Source organism: Ascidiella aspersa, chromosome 4 (assembly GCF_963924565.1).
Source record: "Ascidiella aspersa chromosome 4, kaAscAspe10.2, whole genome shotgun sequence".
NCBI classification, from domain to species: Eukaryota; Metazoa; Chordata; class Ascidiacea; order Phlebobranchia; family Ascidiidae; genus Ascidiella; species Ascidiella aspersa.
Window position 1 is genome coordinate 24,296,482 of NC_139450.1, and position 16,687 is coordinate 24,313,168.

General features: G+C 38.9%; 41 non-coding genes and 48 pseudogenes across 41 annotated transcripts; all 89 read right to left on the reverse strand.

Moving 5' to 3' along the window:
* Positions 1-42: 42 nt before the first annotated feature.
* Positions 43-161, reverse strand: LOC146153482 (5S ribosomal RNA; annotated as a pseudogene).
* A 64-nt stretch (positions 162-225) lies between these two features.
* On the reverse strand, positions 226-344 carry LOC146153483 (5S ribosomal RNA). The gene has a single exon (XR_014496000.1). It is a non-coding gene; the product is annotated as a 5S ribosomal RNA (ribosomal RNA).
* A 64-nt stretch (positions 345-408) lies between these two features.
* On the reverse strand, positions 409-527 carry LOC146153484 (5S ribosomal RNA; annotated as a pseudogene).
* Positions 528-592: 65 nt separating this feature from the next.
* Positions 593-711, reverse strand: LOC146153485 (5S ribosomal RNA; annotated as a pseudogene).
* Positions 712-776: 65 nt separating this feature from the next.
* On the reverse strand, positions 777-895 carry LOC146153486 (5S ribosomal RNA). Its single transcript, XR_014496258.1, has one exon. It is a non-coding gene; the product is annotated as a 5S ribosomal RNA (ribosomal RNA).
* Positions 896-960: 65 nt separating this feature from the next.
* Positions 961-1,079, reverse strand: LOC146153487 (5S ribosomal RNA; annotated as a pseudogene).
* A 63-nt stretch (positions 1,080-1,142) lies between these two features.
* LOC146153488 (5S ribosomal RNA) lies at positions 1,143-1,261 on the reverse strand. Its single transcript, XR_014497522.1, has one exon. It is a non-coding gene; the product is annotated as a 5S ribosomal RNA (ribosomal RNA).
* Positions 1,262-1,334: 73 nt separating this feature from the next.
* On the reverse strand, positions 1,335-1,453 carry LOC146153489 (5S ribosomal RNA; annotated as a pseudogene).
* A 74-nt stretch (positions 1,454-1,527) lies between these two features.
* LOC146153490 (5S ribosomal RNA) lies at positions 1,528-1,646 on the reverse strand (annotated as a pseudogene).
* Positions 1,647-1,711: 65 nt separating this feature from the next.
* On the reverse strand, positions 1,712-1,830 carry LOC146153491 (5S ribosomal RNA). Its single transcript, XR_014495823.1, has one exon. It is a non-coding gene; the product is annotated as a 5S ribosomal RNA (ribosomal RNA).
* Positions 1,831-1,894: 64 nt separating this feature from the next.
* LOC146153492 (5S ribosomal RNA) lies at positions 1,895-2,013 on the reverse strand. The gene has a single exon (XR_014494914.1). It is a non-coding gene; the product is annotated as a 5S ribosomal RNA (ribosomal RNA).
* A 74-nt stretch (positions 2,014-2,087) lies between these two features.
* On the reverse strand, positions 2,088-2,206 carry LOC146153493 (5S ribosomal RNA; annotated as a pseudogene).
* A 64-nt stretch (positions 2,207-2,270) lies between these two features.
* LOC146153494 (5S ribosomal RNA) lies at positions 2,271-2,389 on the reverse strand (annotated as a pseudogene).
* A 64-nt stretch (positions 2,390-2,453) lies between these two features.
* On the reverse strand, positions 2,454-2,572 carry LOC146153495 (5S ribosomal RNA; annotated as a pseudogene).
* A 65-nt stretch (positions 2,573-2,637) lies between these two features.
* LOC146153496 (5S ribosomal RNA) lies at positions 2,638-2,756 on the reverse strand. Its single transcript, XR_014498255.1, has one exon. It is a non-coding gene; the product is annotated as a 5S ribosomal RNA (ribosomal RNA).
* Positions 2,757-2,821: 65 nt separating this feature from the next.
* LOC146153497 (5S ribosomal RNA) lies at positions 2,822-2,940 on the reverse strand. Its single transcript, XR_014497467.1, has one exon. It is a non-coding gene; the product is annotated as a 5S ribosomal RNA (ribosomal RNA).
* A 64-nt stretch (positions 2,941-3,004) lies between these two features.
* Positions 3,005-3,123, reverse strand: LOC146153498 (5S ribosomal RNA). The gene has a single exon (XR_014497279.1). It is a non-coding gene; the product is annotated as a 5S ribosomal RNA (ribosomal RNA).
* Positions 3,124-3,197: 74 nt separating this feature from the next.
* Positions 3,198-3,316, reverse strand: LOC146153499 (5S ribosomal RNA; annotated as a pseudogene).
* A 64-nt stretch (positions 3,317-3,380) lies between these two features.
* Positions 3,381-3,499, reverse strand: LOC146153500 (5S ribosomal RNA; annotated as a pseudogene).
* A 64-nt stretch (positions 3,500-3,563) lies between these two features.
* On the reverse strand, positions 3,564-3,682 carry LOC146153501 (5S ribosomal RNA; annotated as a pseudogene).
* A 65-nt stretch (positions 3,683-3,747) lies between these two features.
* On the reverse strand, positions 3,748-3,866 carry LOC146153502 (5S ribosomal RNA). The gene has a single exon (XR_014497468.1). It is a non-coding gene; the product is annotated as a 5S ribosomal RNA (ribosomal RNA).
* Positions 3,867-3,930: 64 nt separating this feature from the next.
* Positions 3,931-4,049, reverse strand: LOC146153503 (5S ribosomal RNA). Its single transcript, XR_014494915.1, has one exon. It is a non-coding gene; the product is annotated as a 5S ribosomal RNA (ribosomal RNA).
* A 74-nt stretch (positions 4,050-4,123) lies between these two features.
* On the reverse strand, positions 4,124-4,242 carry LOC146153504 (5S ribosomal RNA; annotated as a pseudogene).
* Positions 4,243-4,306: 64 nt separating this feature from the next.
* On the reverse strand, positions 4,307-4,425 carry LOC146153505 (5S ribosomal RNA). Its single transcript, XR_014494916.1, has one exon. It is a non-coding gene; the product is annotated as a 5S ribosomal RNA (ribosomal RNA).
* A 64-nt stretch (positions 4,426-4,489) lies between these two features.
* On the reverse strand, positions 4,490-4,608 carry LOC146153506 (5S ribosomal RNA; annotated as a pseudogene).
* A 65-nt stretch (positions 4,609-4,673) lies between these two features.
* LOC146153507 (5S ribosomal RNA) lies at positions 4,674-4,792 on the reverse strand (annotated as a pseudogene).
* Positions 4,793-4,857: 65 nt separating this feature from the next.
* On the reverse strand, positions 4,858-4,976 carry LOC146153508 (5S ribosomal RNA). Its single transcript, XR_014496259.1, has one exon. It is a non-coding gene; the product is annotated as a 5S ribosomal RNA (ribosomal RNA).
* Positions 4,977-5,041: 65 nt separating this feature from the next.
* On the reverse strand, positions 5,042-5,160 carry LOC146153509 (5S ribosomal RNA; annotated as a pseudogene).
* A 63-nt stretch (positions 5,161-5,223) lies between these two features.
* Positions 5,224-5,342, reverse strand: LOC146153510 (5S ribosomal RNA). The gene has a single exon (XR_014497523.1). It is a non-coding gene; the product is annotated as a 5S ribosomal RNA (ribosomal RNA).
* A 73-nt stretch (positions 5,343-5,415) lies between these two features.
* Positions 5,416-5,534, reverse strand: LOC146153511 (5S ribosomal RNA; annotated as a pseudogene).
* A 74-nt stretch (positions 5,535-5,608) lies between these two features.
* LOC146153512 (5S ribosomal RNA) lies at positions 5,609-5,727 on the reverse strand (annotated as a pseudogene).
* A 64-nt stretch (positions 5,728-5,791) lies between these two features.
* Positions 5,792-5,910, reverse strand: LOC146153513 (5S ribosomal RNA). Its single transcript, XR_014495918.1, has one exon. It is a non-coding gene; the product is annotated as a 5S ribosomal RNA (ribosomal RNA).
* Positions 5,911-5,975: 65 nt separating this feature from the next.
* On the reverse strand, positions 5,976-6,094 carry LOC146153514 (5S ribosomal RNA). The gene has a single exon (XR_014498108.1). It is a non-coding gene; the product is annotated as a 5S ribosomal RNA (ribosomal RNA).
* Positions 6,095-6,158: 64 nt separating this feature from the next.
* Positions 6,159-6,277, reverse strand: LOC146153515 (5S ribosomal RNA; annotated as a pseudogene).
* A 65-nt stretch (positions 6,278-6,342) lies between these two features.
* Positions 6,343-6,461, reverse strand: LOC146153516 (5S ribosomal RNA). Its single transcript, XR_014495589.1, has one exon. It is a non-coding gene; the product is annotated as a 5S ribosomal RNA (ribosomal RNA).
* A 64-nt stretch (positions 6,462-6,525) lies between these two features.
* Positions 6,526-6,644, reverse strand: LOC146153517 (5S ribosomal RNA). Its single transcript, XR_014497196.1, has one exon. It is a non-coding gene; the product is annotated as a 5S ribosomal RNA (ribosomal RNA).
* Positions 6,645-6,718: 74 nt separating this feature from the next.
* On the reverse strand, positions 6,719-6,837 carry LOC146153518 (5S ribosomal RNA; annotated as a pseudogene).
* A 64-nt stretch (positions 6,838-6,901) lies between these two features.
* LOC146153519 (5S ribosomal RNA) lies at positions 6,902-7,020 on the reverse strand. Its single transcript, XR_014494917.1, has one exon. It is a non-coding gene; the product is annotated as a 5S ribosomal RNA (ribosomal RNA).
* A 64-nt stretch (positions 7,021-7,084) lies between these two features.
* LOC146153520 (5S ribosomal RNA) lies at positions 7,085-7,203 on the reverse strand (annotated as a pseudogene).
* A 65-nt stretch (positions 7,204-7,268) lies between these two features.
* Positions 7,269-7,387, reverse strand: LOC146153521 (5S ribosomal RNA; annotated as a pseudogene).
* Positions 7,388-7,452: 65 nt separating this feature from the next.
* Positions 7,453-7,571, reverse strand: LOC146153522 (5S ribosomal RNA). Its single transcript, XR_014494918.1, has one exon. It is a non-coding gene; the product is annotated as a 5S ribosomal RNA (ribosomal RNA).
* Positions 7,572-7,635: 64 nt separating this feature from the next.
* On the reverse strand, positions 7,636-7,744 carry LOC146153523 (5S ribosomal RNA; annotated as a pseudogene).
* A 74-nt stretch (positions 7,745-7,818) lies between these two features.
* LOC146153524 (5S ribosomal RNA) lies at positions 7,819-7,937 on the reverse strand (annotated as a pseudogene).
* Positions 7,938-8,001: 64 nt separating this feature from the next.
* On the reverse strand, positions 8,002-8,120 carry LOC146153525 (5S ribosomal RNA; annotated as a pseudogene).
* Positions 8,121-8,184: 64 nt separating this feature from the next.
* LOC146153526 (5S ribosomal RNA) lies at positions 8,185-8,303 on the reverse strand (annotated as a pseudogene).
* Positions 8,304-8,368: 65 nt separating this feature from the next.
* LOC146153527 (5S ribosomal RNA) lies at positions 8,369-8,487 on the reverse strand. Its single transcript, XR_014498256.1, has one exon. It is a non-coding gene; the product is annotated as a 5S ribosomal RNA (ribosomal RNA).
* A 64-nt stretch (positions 8,488-8,551) lies between these two features.
* Positions 8,552-8,670, reverse strand: LOC146153528 (5S ribosomal RNA). The gene has a single exon (XR_014497469.1). It is a non-coding gene; the product is annotated as a 5S ribosomal RNA (ribosomal RNA).
* A 64-nt stretch (positions 8,671-8,734) lies between these two features.
* LOC146153529 (5S ribosomal RNA) lies at positions 8,735-8,853 on the reverse strand. Its single transcript, XR_014494919.1, has one exon. It is a non-coding gene; the product is annotated as a 5S ribosomal RNA (ribosomal RNA).
* Positions 8,854-8,927: 74 nt separating this feature from the next.
* On the reverse strand, positions 8,928-9,046 carry LOC146153530 (5S ribosomal RNA; annotated as a pseudogene).
* Positions 9,047-9,110: 64 nt separating this feature from the next.
* On the reverse strand, positions 9,111-9,229 carry LOC146153531 (5S ribosomal RNA). The gene has a single exon (XR_014494920.1). It is a non-coding gene; the product is annotated as a 5S ribosomal RNA (ribosomal RNA).
* A 64-nt stretch (positions 9,230-9,293) lies between these two features.
* On the reverse strand, positions 9,294-9,412 carry LOC146153532 (5S ribosomal RNA; annotated as a pseudogene).
* Positions 9,413-9,476: 64 nt separating this feature from the next.
* On the reverse strand, positions 9,477-9,595 carry LOC146153533 (5S ribosomal RNA; annotated as a pseudogene).
* Positions 9,596-9,660: 65 nt separating this feature from the next.
* LOC146153534 (5S ribosomal RNA) lies at positions 9,661-9,779 on the reverse strand. The gene has a single exon (XR_014498258.1). It is a non-coding gene; the product is annotated as a 5S ribosomal RNA (ribosomal RNA).
* A 65-nt stretch (positions 9,780-9,844) lies between these two features.
* LOC146153535 (5S ribosomal RNA) lies at positions 9,845-9,963 on the reverse strand (annotated as a pseudogene).
* A 64-nt stretch (positions 9,964-10,027) lies between these two features.
* LOC146153536 (5S ribosomal RNA) lies at positions 10,028-10,146 on the reverse strand. Its single transcript, XR_014494921.1, has one exon. It is a non-coding gene; the product is annotated as a 5S ribosomal RNA (ribosomal RNA).
* Positions 10,147-10,220: 74 nt separating this feature from the next.
* Positions 10,221-10,339, reverse strand: LOC146153537 (5S ribosomal RNA; annotated as a pseudogene).
* Positions 10,340-10,403: 64 nt separating this feature from the next.
* Positions 10,404-10,522, reverse strand: LOC146153538 (5S ribosomal RNA). The gene has a single exon (XR_014494922.1). It is a non-coding gene; the product is annotated as a 5S ribosomal RNA (ribosomal RNA).
* Positions 10,523-10,586: 64 nt separating this feature from the next.
* Positions 10,587-10,705, reverse strand: LOC146153539 (5S ribosomal RNA; annotated as a pseudogene).
* Positions 10,706-10,770: 65 nt separating this feature from the next.
* On the reverse strand, positions 10,771-10,889 carry LOC146153540 (5S ribosomal RNA; annotated as a pseudogene).
* Positions 10,890-10,954: 65 nt separating this feature from the next.
* Positions 10,955-11,073, reverse strand: LOC146153541 (5S ribosomal RNA). Its single transcript, XR_014496261.1, has one exon. It is a non-coding gene; the product is annotated as a 5S ribosomal RNA (ribosomal RNA).
* A 65-nt stretch (positions 11,074-11,138) lies between these two features.
* LOC146153542 (5S ribosomal RNA) lies at positions 11,139-11,257 on the reverse strand (annotated as a pseudogene).
* A 63-nt stretch (positions 11,258-11,320) lies between these two features.
* On the reverse strand, positions 11,321-11,439 carry LOC146153543 (5S ribosomal RNA). Its single transcript, XR_014497524.1, has one exon. It is a non-coding gene; the product is annotated as a 5S ribosomal RNA (ribosomal RNA).
* A 73-nt stretch (positions 11,440-11,512) lies between these two features.
* Positions 11,513-11,631, reverse strand: LOC146153544 (5S ribosomal RNA; annotated as a pseudogene).
* A 74-nt stretch (positions 11,632-11,705) lies between these two features.
* Positions 11,706-11,824, reverse strand: LOC146153545 (5S ribosomal RNA; annotated as a pseudogene).
* A 64-nt stretch (positions 11,825-11,888) lies between these two features.
* Positions 11,889-12,007, reverse strand: LOC146153546 (5S ribosomal RNA). Its single transcript, XR_014495919.1, has one exon. It is a non-coding gene; the product is annotated as a 5S ribosomal RNA (ribosomal RNA).
* A 65-nt stretch (positions 12,008-12,072) lies between these two features.
* On the reverse strand, positions 12,073-12,191 carry LOC146153547 (5S ribosomal RNA; annotated as a pseudogene).
* A 65-nt stretch (positions 12,192-12,256) lies between these two features.
* On the reverse strand, positions 12,257-12,375 carry LOC146153548 (5S ribosomal RNA). Its single transcript, XR_014495590.1, has one exon. It is a non-coding gene; the product is annotated as a 5S ribosomal RNA (ribosomal RNA).
* A 64-nt stretch (positions 12,376-12,439) lies between these two features.
* On the reverse strand, positions 12,440-12,558 carry LOC146153549 (5S ribosomal RNA). The gene has a single exon (XR_014497197.1). It is a non-coding gene; the product is annotated as a 5S ribosomal RNA (ribosomal RNA).
* Positions 12,559-12,632: 74 nt separating this feature from the next.
* On the reverse strand, positions 12,633-12,751 carry LOC146153550 (5S ribosomal RNA; annotated as a pseudogene).
* A 64-nt stretch (positions 12,752-12,815) lies between these two features.
* Positions 12,816-12,934, reverse strand: LOC146153551 (5S ribosomal RNA). Its single transcript, XR_014494923.1, has one exon. It is a non-coding gene; the product is annotated as a 5S ribosomal RNA (ribosomal RNA).
* A 64-nt stretch (positions 12,935-12,998) lies between these two features.
* On the reverse strand, positions 12,999-13,117 carry LOC146153552 (5S ribosomal RNA; annotated as a pseudogene).
* A 65-nt stretch (positions 13,118-13,182) lies between these two features.
* On the reverse strand, positions 13,183-13,301 carry LOC146153553 (5S ribosomal RNA; annotated as a pseudogene).
* Positions 13,302-13,366: 65 nt separating this feature from the next.
* LOC146153554 (5S ribosomal RNA) lies at positions 13,367-13,485 on the reverse strand. Its single transcript, XR_014494925.1, has one exon. It is a non-coding gene; the product is annotated as a 5S ribosomal RNA (ribosomal RNA).
* Positions 13,486-13,549: 64 nt separating this feature from the next.
* LOC146153555 (5S ribosomal RNA) lies at positions 13,550-13,668 on the reverse strand. Its single transcript, XR_014496777.1, has one exon. It is a non-coding gene; the product is annotated as a 5S ribosomal RNA (ribosomal RNA).
* Positions 13,669-13,742: 74 nt separating this feature from the next.
* LOC146153556 (5S ribosomal RNA) lies at positions 13,743-13,861 on the reverse strand (annotated as a pseudogene).
* Positions 13,862-13,926: 65 nt separating this feature from the next.
* Positions 13,927-14,045, reverse strand: LOC146153557 (5S ribosomal RNA; annotated as a pseudogene).
* Positions 14,046-14,108: 63 nt separating this feature from the next.
* On the reverse strand, positions 14,109-14,227 carry LOC146153558 (5S ribosomal RNA). Its single transcript, XR_014496046.1, has one exon. It is a non-coding gene; the product is annotated as a 5S ribosomal RNA (ribosomal RNA).
* Positions 14,228-14,395: 168 nt separating this feature from the next.
* Positions 14,396-14,514, reverse strand: LOC146153559 (5S ribosomal RNA; annotated as a pseudogene).
* Positions 14,515-14,578: 64 nt separating this feature from the next.
* LOC146153560 (5S ribosomal RNA) lies at positions 14,579-14,697 on the reverse strand. Its single transcript, XR_014496496.1, has one exon. It is a non-coding gene; the product is annotated as a 5S ribosomal RNA (ribosomal RNA).
* A 63-nt stretch (positions 14,698-14,760) lies between these two features.
* LOC146153561 (5S ribosomal RNA) lies at positions 14,761-14,879 on the reverse strand. Its single transcript, XR_014497525.1, has one exon. It is a non-coding gene; the product is annotated as a 5S ribosomal RNA (ribosomal RNA).
* Positions 14,880-14,952: 73 nt separating this feature from the next.
* LOC146153562 (5S ribosomal RNA) lies at positions 14,953-15,071 on the reverse strand (annotated as a pseudogene).
* A 74-nt stretch (positions 15,072-15,145) lies between these two features.
* LOC146153563 (5S ribosomal RNA) lies at positions 15,146-15,264 on the reverse strand (annotated as a pseudogene).
* A 74-nt stretch (positions 15,265-15,338) lies between these two features.
* Positions 15,339-15,457, reverse strand: LOC146153564 (5S ribosomal RNA). Its single transcript, XR_014497871.1, has one exon. It is a non-coding gene; the product is annotated as a 5S ribosomal RNA (ribosomal RNA).
* A 64-nt stretch (positions 15,458-15,521) lies between these two features.
* Positions 15,522-15,640, reverse strand: LOC146153565 (5S ribosomal RNA). The gene has a single exon (XR_014494926.1). It is a non-coding gene; the product is annotated as a 5S ribosomal RNA (ribosomal RNA).
* Positions 15,641-15,704: 64 nt separating this feature from the next.
* LOC146153566 (5S ribosomal RNA) lies at positions 15,705-15,823 on the reverse strand (annotated as a pseudogene).
* A 64-nt stretch (positions 15,824-15,887) lies between these two features.
* On the reverse strand, positions 15,888-16,006 carry LOC146153567 (5S ribosomal RNA). The gene has a single exon (XR_014496955.1). It is a non-coding gene; the product is annotated as a 5S ribosomal RNA (ribosomal RNA).
* Positions 16,007-16,070: 64 nt separating this feature from the next.
* Positions 16,071-16,189, reverse strand: LOC146153568 (5S ribosomal RNA; annotated as a pseudogene).
* A 64-nt stretch (positions 16,190-16,253) lies between these two features.
* Positions 16,254-16,372, reverse strand: LOC146153569 (5S ribosomal RNA). Its single transcript, XR_014494927.1, has one exon. It is a non-coding gene; the product is annotated as a 5S ribosomal RNA (ribosomal RNA).
* A 168-nt stretch (positions 16,373-16,540) lies between these two features.
* Positions 16,541-16,659, reverse strand: LOC146153570 (5S ribosomal RNA; annotated as a pseudogene).
* Positions 16,660-16,687: the final 28 nt, after the last annotated feature.

The following is a 16,687-nucleotide window of genomic DNA, read 5'->3' on the forward strand; positions in this document are numbered from 1 at the left end:
TTAAAAATGTTAACCTTTAAATATATTTTAAAATTCATATTTTGCCTATGACAATTGGTATTGCTAGGCGGTCACCCATCCAAGTACTAACCAATCCCGACGTTACTTAACTTCCGAGATCGGACGAGATCGGGTGCATTCAACCTGGTATGGTCGTAAGCAGTATTTCTCAACATTTTACATCTAATCTATTTAAAAAAGTAAAAACTTAAATAAATCATATTTTGCCTACGACAATTGGTATTCCTAGGCGGTCACCCATCCAAGTACTAACCAATCCCGACATTGCTTAACTTCCGAGATCGGACGAGATCGGGTGCATTCAACCTGGTATGGTCGTAGACAGTATTGGTCAACATTTATGGTCTAATCTATTTAAAAATGTAAAAACTTAAACAAATCATATTGTGCCTACGACAATTGGTATTCCTAGGCGGTCACCCATCCAAGTACTAACCAATCCCGACGTTGCTTAACTTCCGAGATCGGACGAGATGGGGTGCATTCAACCTGGTATGGTCGTAGCCAGTATTGGTCAAAATTTTTAGGTCTAATCTATTTAAAAATGTAAAAACTTAAATAAATCATATTTTGCCTACGACAATTGGTATTCCTAGGCGGTCACCCATCCAAGTACTAACCAATCCCGACGTTGCTTAACTTCCGAGATCGGACGATATCGGGTGCATTCAACCTGGTATGTTCGTAGCCAGTATTGGTCAACATTTTTTGGTCTAATCTATTTAAAAATGTAAAAACTTAAATAAATCATATTTTGCCTACGACAATTGGTATTCCTAGGCGGTCACCCATCCAAGTACTAACCAATCCCGACGTTGCTTAACTTCCGAGATCGGACGAGATCGGGTGCATTCAACCTGGTATGGTCGTAGCCAGTATTGGTCAACATTTTTTGGTCTAATCTATTTAAAAATGTAAAAACTTAAATAAATCATATTTTGCCTACGACAATTGGTATTCCTAGGCGGTCACCCATCCAAGTACTAACCAATCCCGACGTTTCTTAACTTCCGAGATCGGACGAGATCGTGTGCATTCAACCTGGTATGGTCGTGGACAGTATTGGTCAACATTTATGGTCTAATCTATTTAAAAATGTAAAACTTAAATAAATCATATTGTGCCTACGACAATTGGTATTCCTAGGCGGTCACCCATCCAAGTACTAACCAATCCCAACGTTGCTTAACTTCCGAGATCGGACGAGATCGGGTGCATTGAACCTGGTATGGTCGTAGACAGTGTTGGTAAACATTTTTTGGTCTAAAATCTTTAAAATGCTAACATTTAAATATATTTTAAAAATAATATTTTGCCTATGACAATTGGTATTCCTAGGCGGTCACCCATCCAAGTTGCAACCAATCCCGATGTTGCTTAACTTCCGAGATCGGACGAGATCGTGTGCATTCAACCTGGTTTGGTCGTAGACAGTATTGGTCAACATTTTTTGGTCTAAAATCTTCAAAAATGTTAACATTTAAATATATTTTATAAATCATATTTTGCCTATGACAATTGGAATTCCTATGCGGTCACCCATCCAAGTACTAATCAATCCCGACGTTGCTTAACTTCCGAGATCGGACGAGATCGGGTGCATTCAACCTGGTATGTTCGTAGCCAGTATTGGTCAACATTTTTTGGTCTAATCTATTTAAAAATGTAAAAACTTAAATAAATCATATTTTACCTACGACAATTGGTATTCCTAGGCGGTCACCCATCCAAGTACTAACCAATCCCGACGTTGCTTAACTTCCGAGATCGGACGAGATCGGGTGCATTCAACCTGGTATGGTCGTAGACAGTATTGGTCAACATTTATGGTCTAATCTATTTAAAAATGTAAAAACTTAAATAAATGTTATTATGCCTACGACAATTGGTATTCCTAGGCGGTCACCCATCCAAGTACTAACCAATCCCGACGTTGCTTAACTTCCGAGATCGGACGAGATCGGGTGCATTCAACCTGGTATGGTCGTAGACAGTATTGGTCAACATTTTTTGGTCTAAAATCTTTAAAAATGTTAACATTTAAATATATTTTAAAAATCATATTTTGCCTATGAAAATTGGTATTGCTAGGCGGTCACCCATCCAAGTACTAACCAATCCCGACGTTACTTAACTTCCGAGATCGGACGAGATCGGGTGCATTCAACCTGGTATGGTCGTAAGCAGTATTTCTCAACATTTTACGTCTAATCGATTTAAAAAAGTAAAAACTTAAATAAATCATATTTTGACTACGACAATTGGTATTCCTAGGCGGTCACCCATCCAAGTACTAACAAATCCCGACGTTGCTTAACTTCCGAGATCGGACGAGATCGGGTGCATTCAACCTGGTATGGTCGTGGACAGTATTGGTCAACATTTATGGTCTAATCTATTTAAAAATGTAAAAACTTAAACAAATCATATTGTGCCTACGACAATTGGTATTCCTAGGCGGTCACCCATCCAAGTACTAACCAATCCCGACGTTGCTTAACTTCCGAGATCGGACGAGATGGGGTGCATTCAACCTGGTATGGTCGTATGCAGTATTGGTCAACATTTTTAGGTCTAATCTATTTAAAAATGTAAAAACTTAAATAAATCATATTTTGCCTACGACAATTGGTATTCCTAGGCGGTCACCCATCCAAGTACTAACCAATCCCGACGTTGCTTAACTTCCGAGATCGGACGAGATCGGGTGCATTCAACCTGGTATGTTCGTAGCCAGTATTGGTCAACATTTTTTGGTCTTATCTATTTAAAAATGTAAAAACTTAAATAAATTATATTTTGCCTACGACAATTGGTATTCCTAGGCGGTTACCCATCCAAGTACTAACCAATCCCGACGTTGCTTAACTTCCGAGATCGGACGAGAACGGGTGTATTCAACCTGGTATGGTCGTAGACAGTATTGGTCAACATTTATGGTCTAATCTATTTAAAAATGTAAAAACTTAAATAAATGATATTATGCCTACGACAATTGGTATTCCTAGGCGGTCACCCATCCAAGTACTAACCAATCCCGACGTTGCTCAACTTCCGAGATCGGACGAGATCGGGTGCATTCAACCTGGTATGGTCGTAGACAGTATTGGTCAACATTTTTTGGTCTAAAATCTTTAAAAATGTTAACATTTAAATATATTTTAAAAATCATATTTTGCCTATGAAAATTGGTATTGCTAGGCGGTCACCCATCCAAGTACTAACCAATCCCGACGTTACTTAACTTCCGAGACCGGACGAGATCGGGTGCATTCAACCTGGTATGGTCGTAAGCAGTATTTCTCAACATTTTACGTCTAATCTATTTAAAAAAGTAAAAACTTAAATAAATCATATTTTGACTACGACAATTGGTATTCCTAGGCGGTCACCCATCCAAGTACTAACAAATCCCGACGTTGCTTAACTTCCGAGATCGGACGAGATCGGGTGCATTCAACCTGGTATGGTCGTGGACAGTATTGGTCAACATTTATGGTCTAATCTATTTAAAAATGTAAAAACTTAAACAAATCATATTGTGCCTACGACAATTGGTATTCCTAGGCGGTCACCCATCCAAGTACTAACCAATCCCGACGTTGCTTAACTTCCGAGATCGGACGAGATGGGGTGCATTCAACCTGGTATGGTCGTATGCAGTATTGGTCAACATTTTTAGGTCTAATCTATTTAAAAATGTAAAAACTTAAATAAATCATATTTTGCCTACGACAATTGGTATTCCTAGGCGGTTACCCATCCAAGTACTAACCAATCCCGACGTTGCTTAACTTCCGAGATCGGACGAGAACGGGTGTATTCAACCTGGTATGGTCGTAGACAGTATTGGTCAACATTTATGGTCTAATCTATTTAAAAATGTAAAAACTTAAATAAATGATATTATGCCTACGACAATTGGTATTCCTAGGCGGTCACCCATCCAAGTACTAACCAATCCCGACGTTGCTTAACTTCCGAGATCGGACGAGATCGGGTGCATTCAACCTGGTATGGTCGTAGACAGTATTGGTCAACATTTTTTGGTCTAAAATCTTTAAAAATGTTAACCTTTAAATATATTTTAAAATTCATATTTTGCCTATGACAATTGGTATTGCTAGGCGGTCACCCATCCAAGTACTAACCAATCCCGACGTTACTTAACTTCCGAGATCGGACGAGATCGGGTGCATTCAACCTGGTATGGTCGTAAGCAGTATTTCTCAACATTTTACATCTAATCTATTTAAAAAAGTAAAAACTTAAATAAATCATATTTTGCCTACGACAATTGGTATTCCTAGGCGGTCACCCATCCAAGTACTAACCAATCCCGACGTTGCTTAACTTCCGAGATCGGACGAGATCGGGTGCATTCAACCTGGTATGGTCGTAGACAGTATTGGTCAACATTTATGGTCTAATCTATTTAAAAATGTAAAAACTTAAACAAATCATATTGTGCCTACGACAATTGGTATTCCTAGGCGGTCACCCATCCAAGTACTAACCAATCCCGACGTTGCTTAACTTCCGAGATCGGACGAGATGGGGTGCATTCAACCTGGTATGGTCGTAGCCAGTATTGGTCAAAATTTTTAGGTCTAATCTATTTAAAAATGTAAAAACTTAAATAAATCATATTTTGCCTACGACAATTGGTATTCCTAGGCGGTCACCCATCCAAGTACTAACCAATCCCGACGTTGCTTAACTTCCGAGATCGGACGATATCGGGTGCATTCAACCTGGTATGTTCGTAGCCAGTATTGGTCAACATTTTTTGGTCTAATCTATTTAAAAATGTAAAAACTTAAATAAATCATATTTTGCCTACGACAATTGGTATTCCTAGGCGGTCACCCATCCAAGTACTAACCAATCCCGACGTTGCTTAACTTCCGAGATCGGACGAGATCGGGTGCATTCAACCTGGTATGGTCGTAGCCAGTATTGGTCAACATTTTTTGGTCTAATCTATTTAAAAATGTAAAAACTTAAATAAATCATATTTTGCCTACGACAATTGGTATTCCTAGGCGGTCACCCATCCAAGTACTAACCAATCCCGACGTTTCTTAACTTCCGAGATCGGACGAGATCGTGTGCATTCAACCTGGTATGGTCGTGGACAGTATTGGTCAACATTTATGGTCTAATCTATTTAAAAATGTAAAACTTAAATAAATCATATTGTGCCTACGACAATTGGTATTCCTAGGCGGTCACCCATCCAAGTACTAACCAATCCCAACGTTGCTTAACTTCCGAGATCGGACGAGATCGGGTGCATTGAACCTGGTATGGTCGTAGACAGTGTTGGTAAACATTTTTTGGTCTAAAATCTTTAAAATGCTAACATTTAAATATATTTTAAAAATAATATTTTGCCTATGACAATTGGTATTCCTAGGCGGTCACCCATCCAAGTTGCAACCAATCCCGATGTTGCTTAACTTCCGAGATCGGACGAGATCGTGTGCATTCAACCTGGTTTGGTCGTAGACAGTATTGGTCAACATTTTTTGGTCTAAAATCTTCAAAAATGTTAACATTTAAATATATTTTATAAATCATATTTTGCCTATGACAATTGGAATTCCTATGCGGTCACCCATCCAAGTACTAATCAATCCCGACGTTGCTTAACTTCCGAGATCGGACGAGATCGGGTGCATTCAACCTGGTATGGTCGTAAGCACTATTTCTCAACATTTTACGTCTAATCTATTTAAAAAAGTAAAAACTTAAATAAATCATATTTTGCCTACGACAATTGGTATTCCTAGGCGGTCACCCATCCAAGTACTAACCAATCCCGACGTTGCTTAACTTCCGAGATCGGACGAGATCGGGTGCATTCAACCTGGTATGGTCGTATGCAGTATTGGTCAACATTTTTAGGTCTAATCTATTTAAAAATGTAAAAACTTAAATAAATCATATTTTGCCTACGACAATTGGTATTCCTAGGCGGTTACCCATCCAAGTACTAACCAATCCCGACGTTGCTTAACTTCCGAGATTGGACGAGATCGGGTGTATTCAACCTGGTATGGTCGTAGACAGTATTGGTCAACATTTATGGTCTAATCTATTTAAAAATGTAAAAACTTAAATAAATGATATTATGCCTACGACAATTGGTATTCCTAGGCGGTCACCCATCCAAGTACTAACCAATCCCGACGTTGCTTAACTTCCGAGATCGGACGAGATGGGGTGCATTCAACCTGGTATGGTCGTATGCAGTATTGGTCAACATTTTTAGGTCTAATCTATTTAAAAATGTAAAAACTTAAATAAATCATATTTTGCCTACGACAATTGGTATTCCTAGGCGGTTACCCATCCAAGTACTAACCAATCCCGACGTTGCTTAACTTCCGAGATCGGACGAGATCGGGTGTATTCAACCTGGTATGGTCGTAGACAGTATTGGTCAACATTTATGGTCTAATCTATTTAAAAATGTAAAAACTTAAATAAATGATATTATGCCTACGACAATTGGTATTCCTAGGCGGTCACCCATCCAAGTACTAACCAATGCCGACGTTGCTTAACTTCCGAGATCGGACGAGATCGGGTGCATTCAACCTGGTATGGTCGTAGACAGTATTGGTCAACATTTTTTGGTCTAAAATCTTTAAAAATGTTAACATTTAAATATATTTTAAAAATCATATTTTGCCTATGACAATTGGTATTGCTAGGCGGTCACCCATCCAAGTACTAACCAATCCCGACGTTACTTAACTTCCGAGATCGGACGAGATCGGGTGCATTCAACCTGGTATGGTCGTAAGCAGTATTTCTCAACATTTTACGTCTAATCTATTTAAAAAAGTAAAAACTTAAATAAATCATATTTTGCCTACGACAATTGGTATTCCTAGGCGGTCACCCATCCAAGTACTAACCAATCCCGACGTTGCTTAACTTCCGAGATCGGACGAGATCGGGTGCATTCAACCTGGTATGGTCGTAGACAGTATTGGTCAACATTTATGGTCTAATCTATTTAAAAATGTAAAAACTTAAACAAATCATATTGTGCCTACGACAATTGGTATTCCTAGGCGGTCACCCATCCAAGTACTAACCAATCACGACGTTGCTTAACTTCCGAGATCGGACGAGATGGGGTGCATTCAACCTGGTATGGTCGTAGCCAGTATTGGTCAACATTTTTAGGACTAATCTATTTAAAAATGTAAAAACTTAAATAAATCATATTTTGCCTACGACAATTGGTATTCCTAGGCGGTCACGCATCCAAGTACTAACCAATCCCGACGTTGCTTAACTTCCGAGATCGGACGATATCGGGTGCATTCAACCTGGTATGTTCGTAGCCAGTATTGGTCAACATTTTTTGGTCTAATCTATTTAAAAATGTAAAAACTTAAATAAATCATATTTTGCCTACGACAATTGGTATTCCTAGGCGGTCACCCATCCAAGTACTAACCAATCCCGACGTTGCTTAACTTCCGAGATCGGACGAGATCGGGTGCATTCAACCTGGTATGGTCGTAGACAGTATTGGTCAACATTTATGGTCTAATCTATTTAAAAATGTAAAAACTTAAATAAATGATATTATGCCTACGACAATTGGTATTCCTAGGCGGTCACCCATCCAAGTACTAACCAATCCCGACGTTGCTTAACTTCCGAGATCGGGTGCATTCAACCTGGTATGGTCGTAGAGAGGATTGGTCAACATTTTTTGGTCTAAAATCTTTGAAAATGTTAACATTTAAATATATTTTAAAAATCATATTTTGCCTATGACAATTGGAATTCCTATGCGGTCACCCATCCAAGTACTAACCAATCCCGACGTTACTTAACTTCCGAGATCGGACGAGATCGGGTGCATTCAACCTGGTATGGTCGTAAGCAGTATTTCTCAACATTTTACGTCTAATCTATTTAAAAATGTAAAAACTTAAATAAATGATATTATGCCTACGACAATTGGTATTCCTAGGCGGTCACCCATCTAAGTACTAACAAATCCCGACGTTGCTTAACTTCCGAGATCGGACGAGATCGGGTGCATTCAACCTGGTATGGTCGTGGACAGTATTGGTCAACATTTATGGTCTAATCTATTTAAAAATGTAAAAACTTAAACAAATCATATTGTGCCTACGACAATTGGTATTCCTAGGCGGTCACCCATCCAAGTACTAACCAATCCCGACGTTGCTTAACTTCCGAGATCGGACGAGATGGGGTGCATTCAACCTGGTATGGTCGTATGCAGTATTGGTCAACATTTTTAGGTCTAATCTATTTAAAAATGTAAAAACTTAAATAAATCATATTTTGCCTACGACAATTGGTATTCCTAGGCGGTCACCCATCCAAGTACTAACCAATCCCGACGTTGCTTAACTTCCGAGATCGGACGAGATCGGGTGCATTCAACCTGGTATGTTCGTAGCCAGTATTGGTCAACATTTTTTGTCTTATCTATTTAAAAATGTAAAAACTTAAATAAATTATATTTTGCCTACGACAATTGGTATTCCTAGGCGGTTACCCATCCAAGTACTAACCAATCCCGACGTTGCTTAACTTCCGAGATCGGACGAGAACGGGTGTATTCAACCTGGTATGGTCGTAGACAGTATTGGTCAACATTTATGGTCTAATCTATTTAAAAATGTAAAAACTTAAATAAATGATATTATGCCTACGACAATTGGTATTCCTAGGCGGTCACCCATCCAAGTACTAACCAATCCCGACGTTGCTTAACTTCCGAGATCGGACGAGATCGGGTGCATTCAACCTGGTATGGTCGTAGACAGTATTGGTCAACATTTTTTGGTCTAAAATCTTTAAAACTGTTAACCTTTAAATATATTTTAAAATTCATATTTTGCCTATGACAATTGGTATTCCTAGGCGGTCACCCATCCAAGTACTAACCAATCCCGACGTTACTTAACTTCCGAGATCGGACGAGATCGGGTGCATTCAACCAGGTATGGTCGTAACCAGTATTTCTCAACATTTTACGTCTAATCTATTTAAAAAAGTAAAAACTTAAATAAATCATATTTTGCCTACGACAATTGGTATTCCTAGGCGGTCACCCATCCAAGTACTAACCAATCCCGACGTTGCTTAACTTCCGAGATCGGACGAGATCGGGTGCATTCAACCTGGTATGGTCGTAGACAGTATTGGTCAACATTTATGGTCTAATCTATTTAAAAATGTAAAAACTTAAATAAATGATATTATGCCTACGACAATTGGTATTCCTAGGCGGTCACCCATCTAAGTACTAACAAATCCCGACGTTGCTTAACTTCCGAGATCGGACGAGATCGGGTGCATTCAACCTGGTATGGTCGTGGACAGTATTGGTCAACATTTATGGTCTAATCTATTTAAAAATGTAAAAACTTAAACAAATCATATTGTGCCTACGACAATTGGTATTCCTAGGCGGTCACCCATCCAAGTACTAACCAATCCCGACGTTGCTTAACTTCCGAGATCGGACGAGATGGGGTGCATTCAACCTGGTATGGTCGTATGCAGTATTGGTCAACATTTTTAGGTCTAATCTATTTAAAAATGTAAAAACTTAAATAAATCATATTTTGCCTACGACAATTGGTATTCCTAGGCGGTCACCCATCCAAGTACTAACCAATCCCGACGTTGCTTAACTTCCGAGATCGGACGAGATCGGGTGCATTCAACCTGGTATGTTCGTAGCCAGTATTGGTCAACATTTTTTGGTCTTATCTATTTAAAAATGTAAAAACTTAAATAAATTATATTTTGCCTACGACAATTGGTATTCCTAGGCGGTTACCCATCCAAGTACTAACCAATCCCGACGTTGCTTAACTTCCGAGATCGGACGAGAACGGGTGTATTCAACCTGGTTTGGTCGTAGACAGTATTGGTCAACATTTATGGTCTAATCTATTTAAAAATGTAAAAACTTAAATAAATGATATTATGCCTACGACAATTGGTATTCCTAGGCGGTCACCCATCCAAGTACTAACCAATCCCGACGTTGCTTAACTTCCGAGATCGGACGAGATCGGGTGCATTCAACCTGGTATGGTCGTAGACAGTATTGGTCAACATTTTTTGGTCTAAAATCTTTAAAAATGTTAACCTTTAAATATATTTTAAAATTCATATTTTGCCTATGACAATTGGTATTGCTAGGCGGTCACCCATCCAAGTACTAACCAATCCCGACGTTACTTAACTTCCGAGATCGGACGAGATCGGGTGCATTCAACCTGGTATGGTCGTAAGCAGTATTTCTCAACATTTTACGTCTAATCTATTTAAAAAAGTAAAAACTTAAATAAATCATATTTTGCCTACGACAATTGGTATTCCTAGGCGGTCACCCATCCAAGTACTAACCAATCCCGACGTTGCTTAACTTCCGAGATCGGACGAGATCGGGTGCATTCAACCTGGTATGGTCGTAGACAGTATTGGTCAACATTTATGGTCTAATCTATTTAAAAATGTAAAAACTTAAACAAATCATATTGTGCCTACGACAATTGGTATTCCTAGGCGGTCACCCATCCAAGTACTAACCAATCCCGACGTTGCTTAACTTCCGAGATCGGACGAGATGGGGTGCATTCAACCTGGTATGGTCGTAGCCAGTATTGGTCAACATTTTTAGGTCTAATCTATTTAAAAATGTAAAAACTTAAATAAATCATATTTTGCCTACGACAATTGGTATTCCTAGGCGGTCACCCATCCAAGTACTAACCAATCCCGACGTTGCTTAACTTCCGAGATCGGACGATATCGGGTGCATTCAACCTGGTATGTTCGTAGCCAGTATTGGTCAACATTTTTTGGTCTAATCTATTTAAAAATGTAAAAACTTAAATAAATCATATTTTGCCTACGACAATTGGTATTCCTAGGCGGTCACCCATCCAAGTACTAACCAATCCCGACGTTGCTTAACTTCCGAGATCGGACGAGATCGGGTGCATTCAACCTGGTATGGTCGTAGCCAGTATTGGTCAACATTTTTTGGTCTAATCTATTTAAAAATGTAAAAACTTAAATAAATCATATTTTGCCTACGACAATTGGTATTCCTAGGCGGTCACCCATCCAAGTACTAACCAATCCCGACGTTGCTTAACTTCCGAGATCGGACGAGATCGTGCGCATTCAACCTGGTATGGTCGTGGACAGTATTGGTCAACATTTATGGTCTAATCTATTTAAAAATGTAAAACTTAAATAAATCATATTGTGCCTACGACAATTGGTATTCCTAGGCGGTCACCCATCCAAGTACTAACCAATCCCAACGTTGCTTAACTTCCGAGATCGGACGAGATCGGGTGCATTGAACCTGGTATGGTCGTAGACAGTGTTGGTAAACATTTTTTGGTCTAAAATCTTTAAAATGCTAACATTTAAATATATTTTAAAAATAATATTTTGCCTATGACAATTGGTATTCCTAGGCGGTCACCCATCCAAGTTGCAACCAATCCCGATGTTGCTTAACTTCCGAGATCGGACGAGATCGTGTGCATTCAACCTGGTTTGGTCGTAGACAGTATTGGTCAACATTTTTTGGTCTAAAATCTTCAAAAATGTTAACATTTAAATATATTTTATAAATCATATTTTGCCTATGACAATTGGAATTCCTATGCGGTCACCCATCCAAGTACTAATCAATCCCGACGTTGCTTAACTTCCGAGATCGGACGAGATCGGGTGCATTCAACCTGGTATGGTCGTAAGCACTATTTCTCAACATTTTACGTCTAATCTATTTAAAAAAGTAAAAACTTAAATAAATCATATTTTGCCTACGACAATTGGTATTCCTAGGCGGTCACCCATCCAAGTACTAACCAATCCCGACGTTGCTTAACTTCCGAGATCGGACGAGATCGGGTGCATTCAACCTGGTATGGTCGTATGCAGTATTGGTCAACATTTTTAGGTCTAATCTATTTAAAAATGTAAAAACTTAAATAAATGATATTATGCCTACGACAATTGGTATTCCTAGGCGGTCACCCATCCAAGTACTAACCAATCCCGACGTTGCTTAACTTCCGAGATCGGACGAGATGGGGTGCATTCAACCTGGTATGGTCGTATGCAGTATTGGTCAACATTTTTAGGTCTAATCTATTTAAAAATGTAAAAACTTAAATAAATCATATTTTGCCTACGACAATTGGTATTCCTAGGCGGTTACCCATCCAAGTACTAACCAATCCCGACGTTGCTTAACTTCCGAGATCGGACGAGATCGGGTGTATTCAACCTGGTATGGTCGTAGACAGTATTGGTCAACATTTATGGTCTAATCTATTTAAAAATGTAAAAACTTAAATAAATGATATTATGCCTACGACAATTGGTATTCCTAGGCGGTCACCCATCCAAGTACTAACCAATGCCGACGTTGCTTAACTTCCGAGATCGGACGAGATCGGGTGCATTCAACCTGGTATGGTCGTAGACAGTATTGGTCAACATTTTTTGGTCTAAAATCTTTAAAAATGTTAACATTTAAATATATTTTAAAAATCATATTTTGCCTATGACAATTGGTATTGCTAGGCGGTCACCCATCCAAGTACTAACCAATCCCGACGTTACTTAACTTCCGAGATCGGACGAGATCGGGTGCATTCAACCTGGTATGGTCGTAAGCAGTATTTCTCAACATTTTACGTCTAATCTATTTAAAAAAGTAAAAACTTAAATAAATCATATTTTGCCTACGACAATTGGTATTCCTAGGCGGTCACCCATCCAAGTACTAACCAATCCCGACGTTGCTTAACTTCCGAGATCGGACGAGATCGGGTGCATTCAACCTGGTATGGTCGTAGACAGTATTGGTCAACATTTATGGTCTAATCTATTTAAAAATGTAAAAACTTAAACAAATCATATTGTGCCTACGACAATTGGTATTCCTAGGCGGTCACCCATCCAAGTACTAACCAATCACGACGTTGCTTAACTTCCGAGATCGGACGAGATGGGGTGCATTCAACCTGGTATGGTCGTAGCCAGTATTGGTCAACATTTTTAGGTCTAATCTATTTAAAAATGTAAAAACTTAAATAAATCATATTTTGCCTACGACAATTGGTATTCCTAGGCGGTCACCCATCCAAGTACTAACCAATCCCGACGTTGCTTAACTTCCGAGATCGGACGATATCGGGTGCATTCAACCTGGTATGTTCGTAGCCAGTATTGGTCAACATTTTTTGGTCTAATCTATTTAAAAATGTAAAAACTTAAATAAATCATATTTTGCCTACGACAATTGGTATTCCTAGGCGGTCACCCATCCAAGTACTAACCAATCCCGACGTTGCTTAACTTCCGAGATCGGACGAGATCGGGTGCATTCAACCTGGTATGGTCGTAGACAGTATTGGTCAACATTTATGGTCTAATCTATTTAAAAATGTAAAAACTTAAATAAATGATATTATGCCTACGACAATTGGTATTCCTAGGCGGTCACCCATCCAAGTACTAACCAATCCCGACGTTGCTTAACTTCCGAGATCGGACGAGATCGGGTGCATTCAACCTGGTATGGTCGTAGAGATGATTGGTCAACATTTTTTGGTCTAAAATCTTTGAAAATGTTAACATTTAAATATATTTTAAAAATCATATTTTGCCTATGACAATTGGTATTGCTAGGCGGTCACCCATCCAAGTACTAACCAATCCCGACGTTGCTTAACTTCCGAGATCGGACGAGATCGGGTGCATTCAACCTGGTATGGTCGTAGCCAGTATTGGTCAACATTTTTTGGTCTAATCTATTTAAAAATGTAAAAACTTAAATAAATTATATTTTGCCTACGACAATTGGTATTCCTAGGCGGTCACCCATCCAAGTACTAACCAATCCCGACGTTGCTTAACTTGCGAGATCGGACGAGATCGGATGCATTCAACCTGGTATGGTCGTAAGCAGTATTTCTCAACATTTTATGTCTATTCTAATTTAAAAATAAAAACTTAAATAAATCATATTTTGCCTACGACAATTGGTATTCCTAGGCGGTCACCCATCCAAGTACTAACCAATCCCGACGTTGCTTAACTTCCGAGATCGGAGGAGATCGGGTGCATTCAACCTGGTATGGTCGTAGACAGTATTGGTCAACATTTATGGTCTAATCAATTTAAAAATGTAAAAACTTAAATAAATCATATTGTGCCTACGACAATTGGTATTCCTAGGTATGGTCGTAGCCAGTATTGGTCAACATTTTTTGGTCTAATCTATTTAAAAATGTAAAAACTTAAATAAATCTTATTTTGCCTACGACAATTGGTATTCCTAGGCGGTCACCCATCCAAGTACTAACCAATCCGGACGTTGCTTAACTTTCGAGATCGGACAAGATCGGGTGCATTCAACCTGGTAGGGTCGTAGACATTAATCGTCAACATTTATGGTCTAATCTATTTAAAAATGTAAAAACTTAAATAAATCATATTGTGCCTACGACAATTGGTATTCCTAGGCGGTCACCCATCCAAGTACTAACCAATCCCAACGTTGCTTAACTTCCGAGATCGGACGAGATCGGGTGCATTCAACCTGGTATGGTCGTGGACAGTATTGGTCAACATTTATGGTCTAATCTATTTAAAAATGTAAAACTTAAATAAATCATATTGTGCCTACGACAATTGGTATTCCTAGGCGGTCACCCATCCAAGTACTAACCAATCCCAACGTTGCTTAACTTCCGAGATCGGACGAGATCGGGTGCATTGAACCTGGTATGGTCGTAGACAGTGTTGGTAAACATATTTTGGTCTAAAATCTTTAAAATGCTAACATTTAAATATATTTTAAAAATAATATTTTGCCTATGACAATTGGTATTCCTAGGCGGTCCCCCATCCAAGTACCAACCAATCCCGATGTTGCTTAACTTCCGAGATCGGACGAGATCGTGTGCATTCAACCTGGTTTGGTCGTAGACAGTATTGGTCAACATTTTTTGGTCTAGAATCTTTAAAAATGTTAACATTTAAATATATTTTAAAAATCATATTTTGCCTATGACAATTGGTATTGCTAGGCGGTCACCCATCCAAGTACTAACCAATCCCGACGTTGCTTAACTTCCGAGATCGGACGAGATCGGGTGCATTCAACCTGGTATGGTCGTAGACAGTATTGGTCAACATTTTTTGGTTTAAAATCTTCAAAAATGTTAACATTTAAATATATTTTATAAATCATATTTTGCCTATGACAATTGGAATTCCTATGCGGTCACCCATCCAAGTACTAACCAATCCCGACGTTGCTTAACTTCCGAGATCGGACGAGATCGGGTGCATTCAACCTGGTATGGTCGTAAGCAGTATTTATCAACATTTTACGTCTAATCTATTTAAAAAAGTAAAAACTTAAATAAATCATATTTTGCCTACGACAATTGGTATTCCTAGGCGGTCACCCATCCAAGTACTAACCAATCCCGACGTTGCTTAACTTCCGAGATCGGACGAGATCGGGTGCATTCAACCTGGTATGGTCGTAGACAGTATTGGGCAACATTTATGGTCTAATCTATTTAAATATGTAAAAACTTAAATAAATCATATTGTGCCTACGACAATTGGTATTCCTAGGCGGTCACCCATCCAAGTACTAACCAATCCCGACGTTGCTTAACTTCCCAGATCGGACGAGATCGGGTGCATTCAACCTGGTATGGTCGTAAGCAGTATTGGTCAACATTTATGGTCTAATCTATTTAAAAAAGTAAAAACTTAAATAAATCATATTTTGCCTACGACAATTGGTATTCCTAGGCGGTCACCCATCCAAGTACTAACCAATCCCGACGTTGCTTAACTTCCGAGATCGGACGAGATCGGGTGCATTTAACCTGGTATGGTCGTAGACAGTATTGGTCAACATTTATGGTCTAATCTATTTAAATATGTAAAAACTTAAATAAATCATATTGTGCCTACGACAATTGGTATTCCTAGGCGGTCACCAATCCAAGTACTAACCAATCCCGACGTTGCTTAACTTCCCAGATAGGACGAGATCGGGTGCATTCAACCTGGTATGGTCGTAAGCAGTATTTCTCAACATTTTGCGTCTAATCTATTTAAAAAAGTAAAAACTTAAATAAATCATATTTTGCCTACGACAATTGGTATTCCTAGGCGGTCACCCATCCAAGTACTAACCAATCCCGACGTTGCTTAACTTCCGAGATCGGACGAGATCGGGTGCATTCAACCTGGTATGGTCGTAGACAGTATTGGTCAACATTTATGGTCTAATCAATTTAAAAATGTAAAAACTTAAATAAATCATATTGTGCCTACGACAATTGGTATTCCTAGGTATGGTCGTAGCCAGTATTGGTCAAAATTTTTTGGTCTATTCTATTTAAAAATGTAAAAAGTTAAATAAATATTATTTTGCCTACGACAATTGGTATTCCTAGGCGGTCACCCATCCAAGTACTAACCAATCCGGACGTTGCTTAACTTTCGAGATCGGACAAGATCGGGTGCATTCAACCTGGTAGGGTCGTAGACATTAATCGTCAACATTTATGGTCTAATC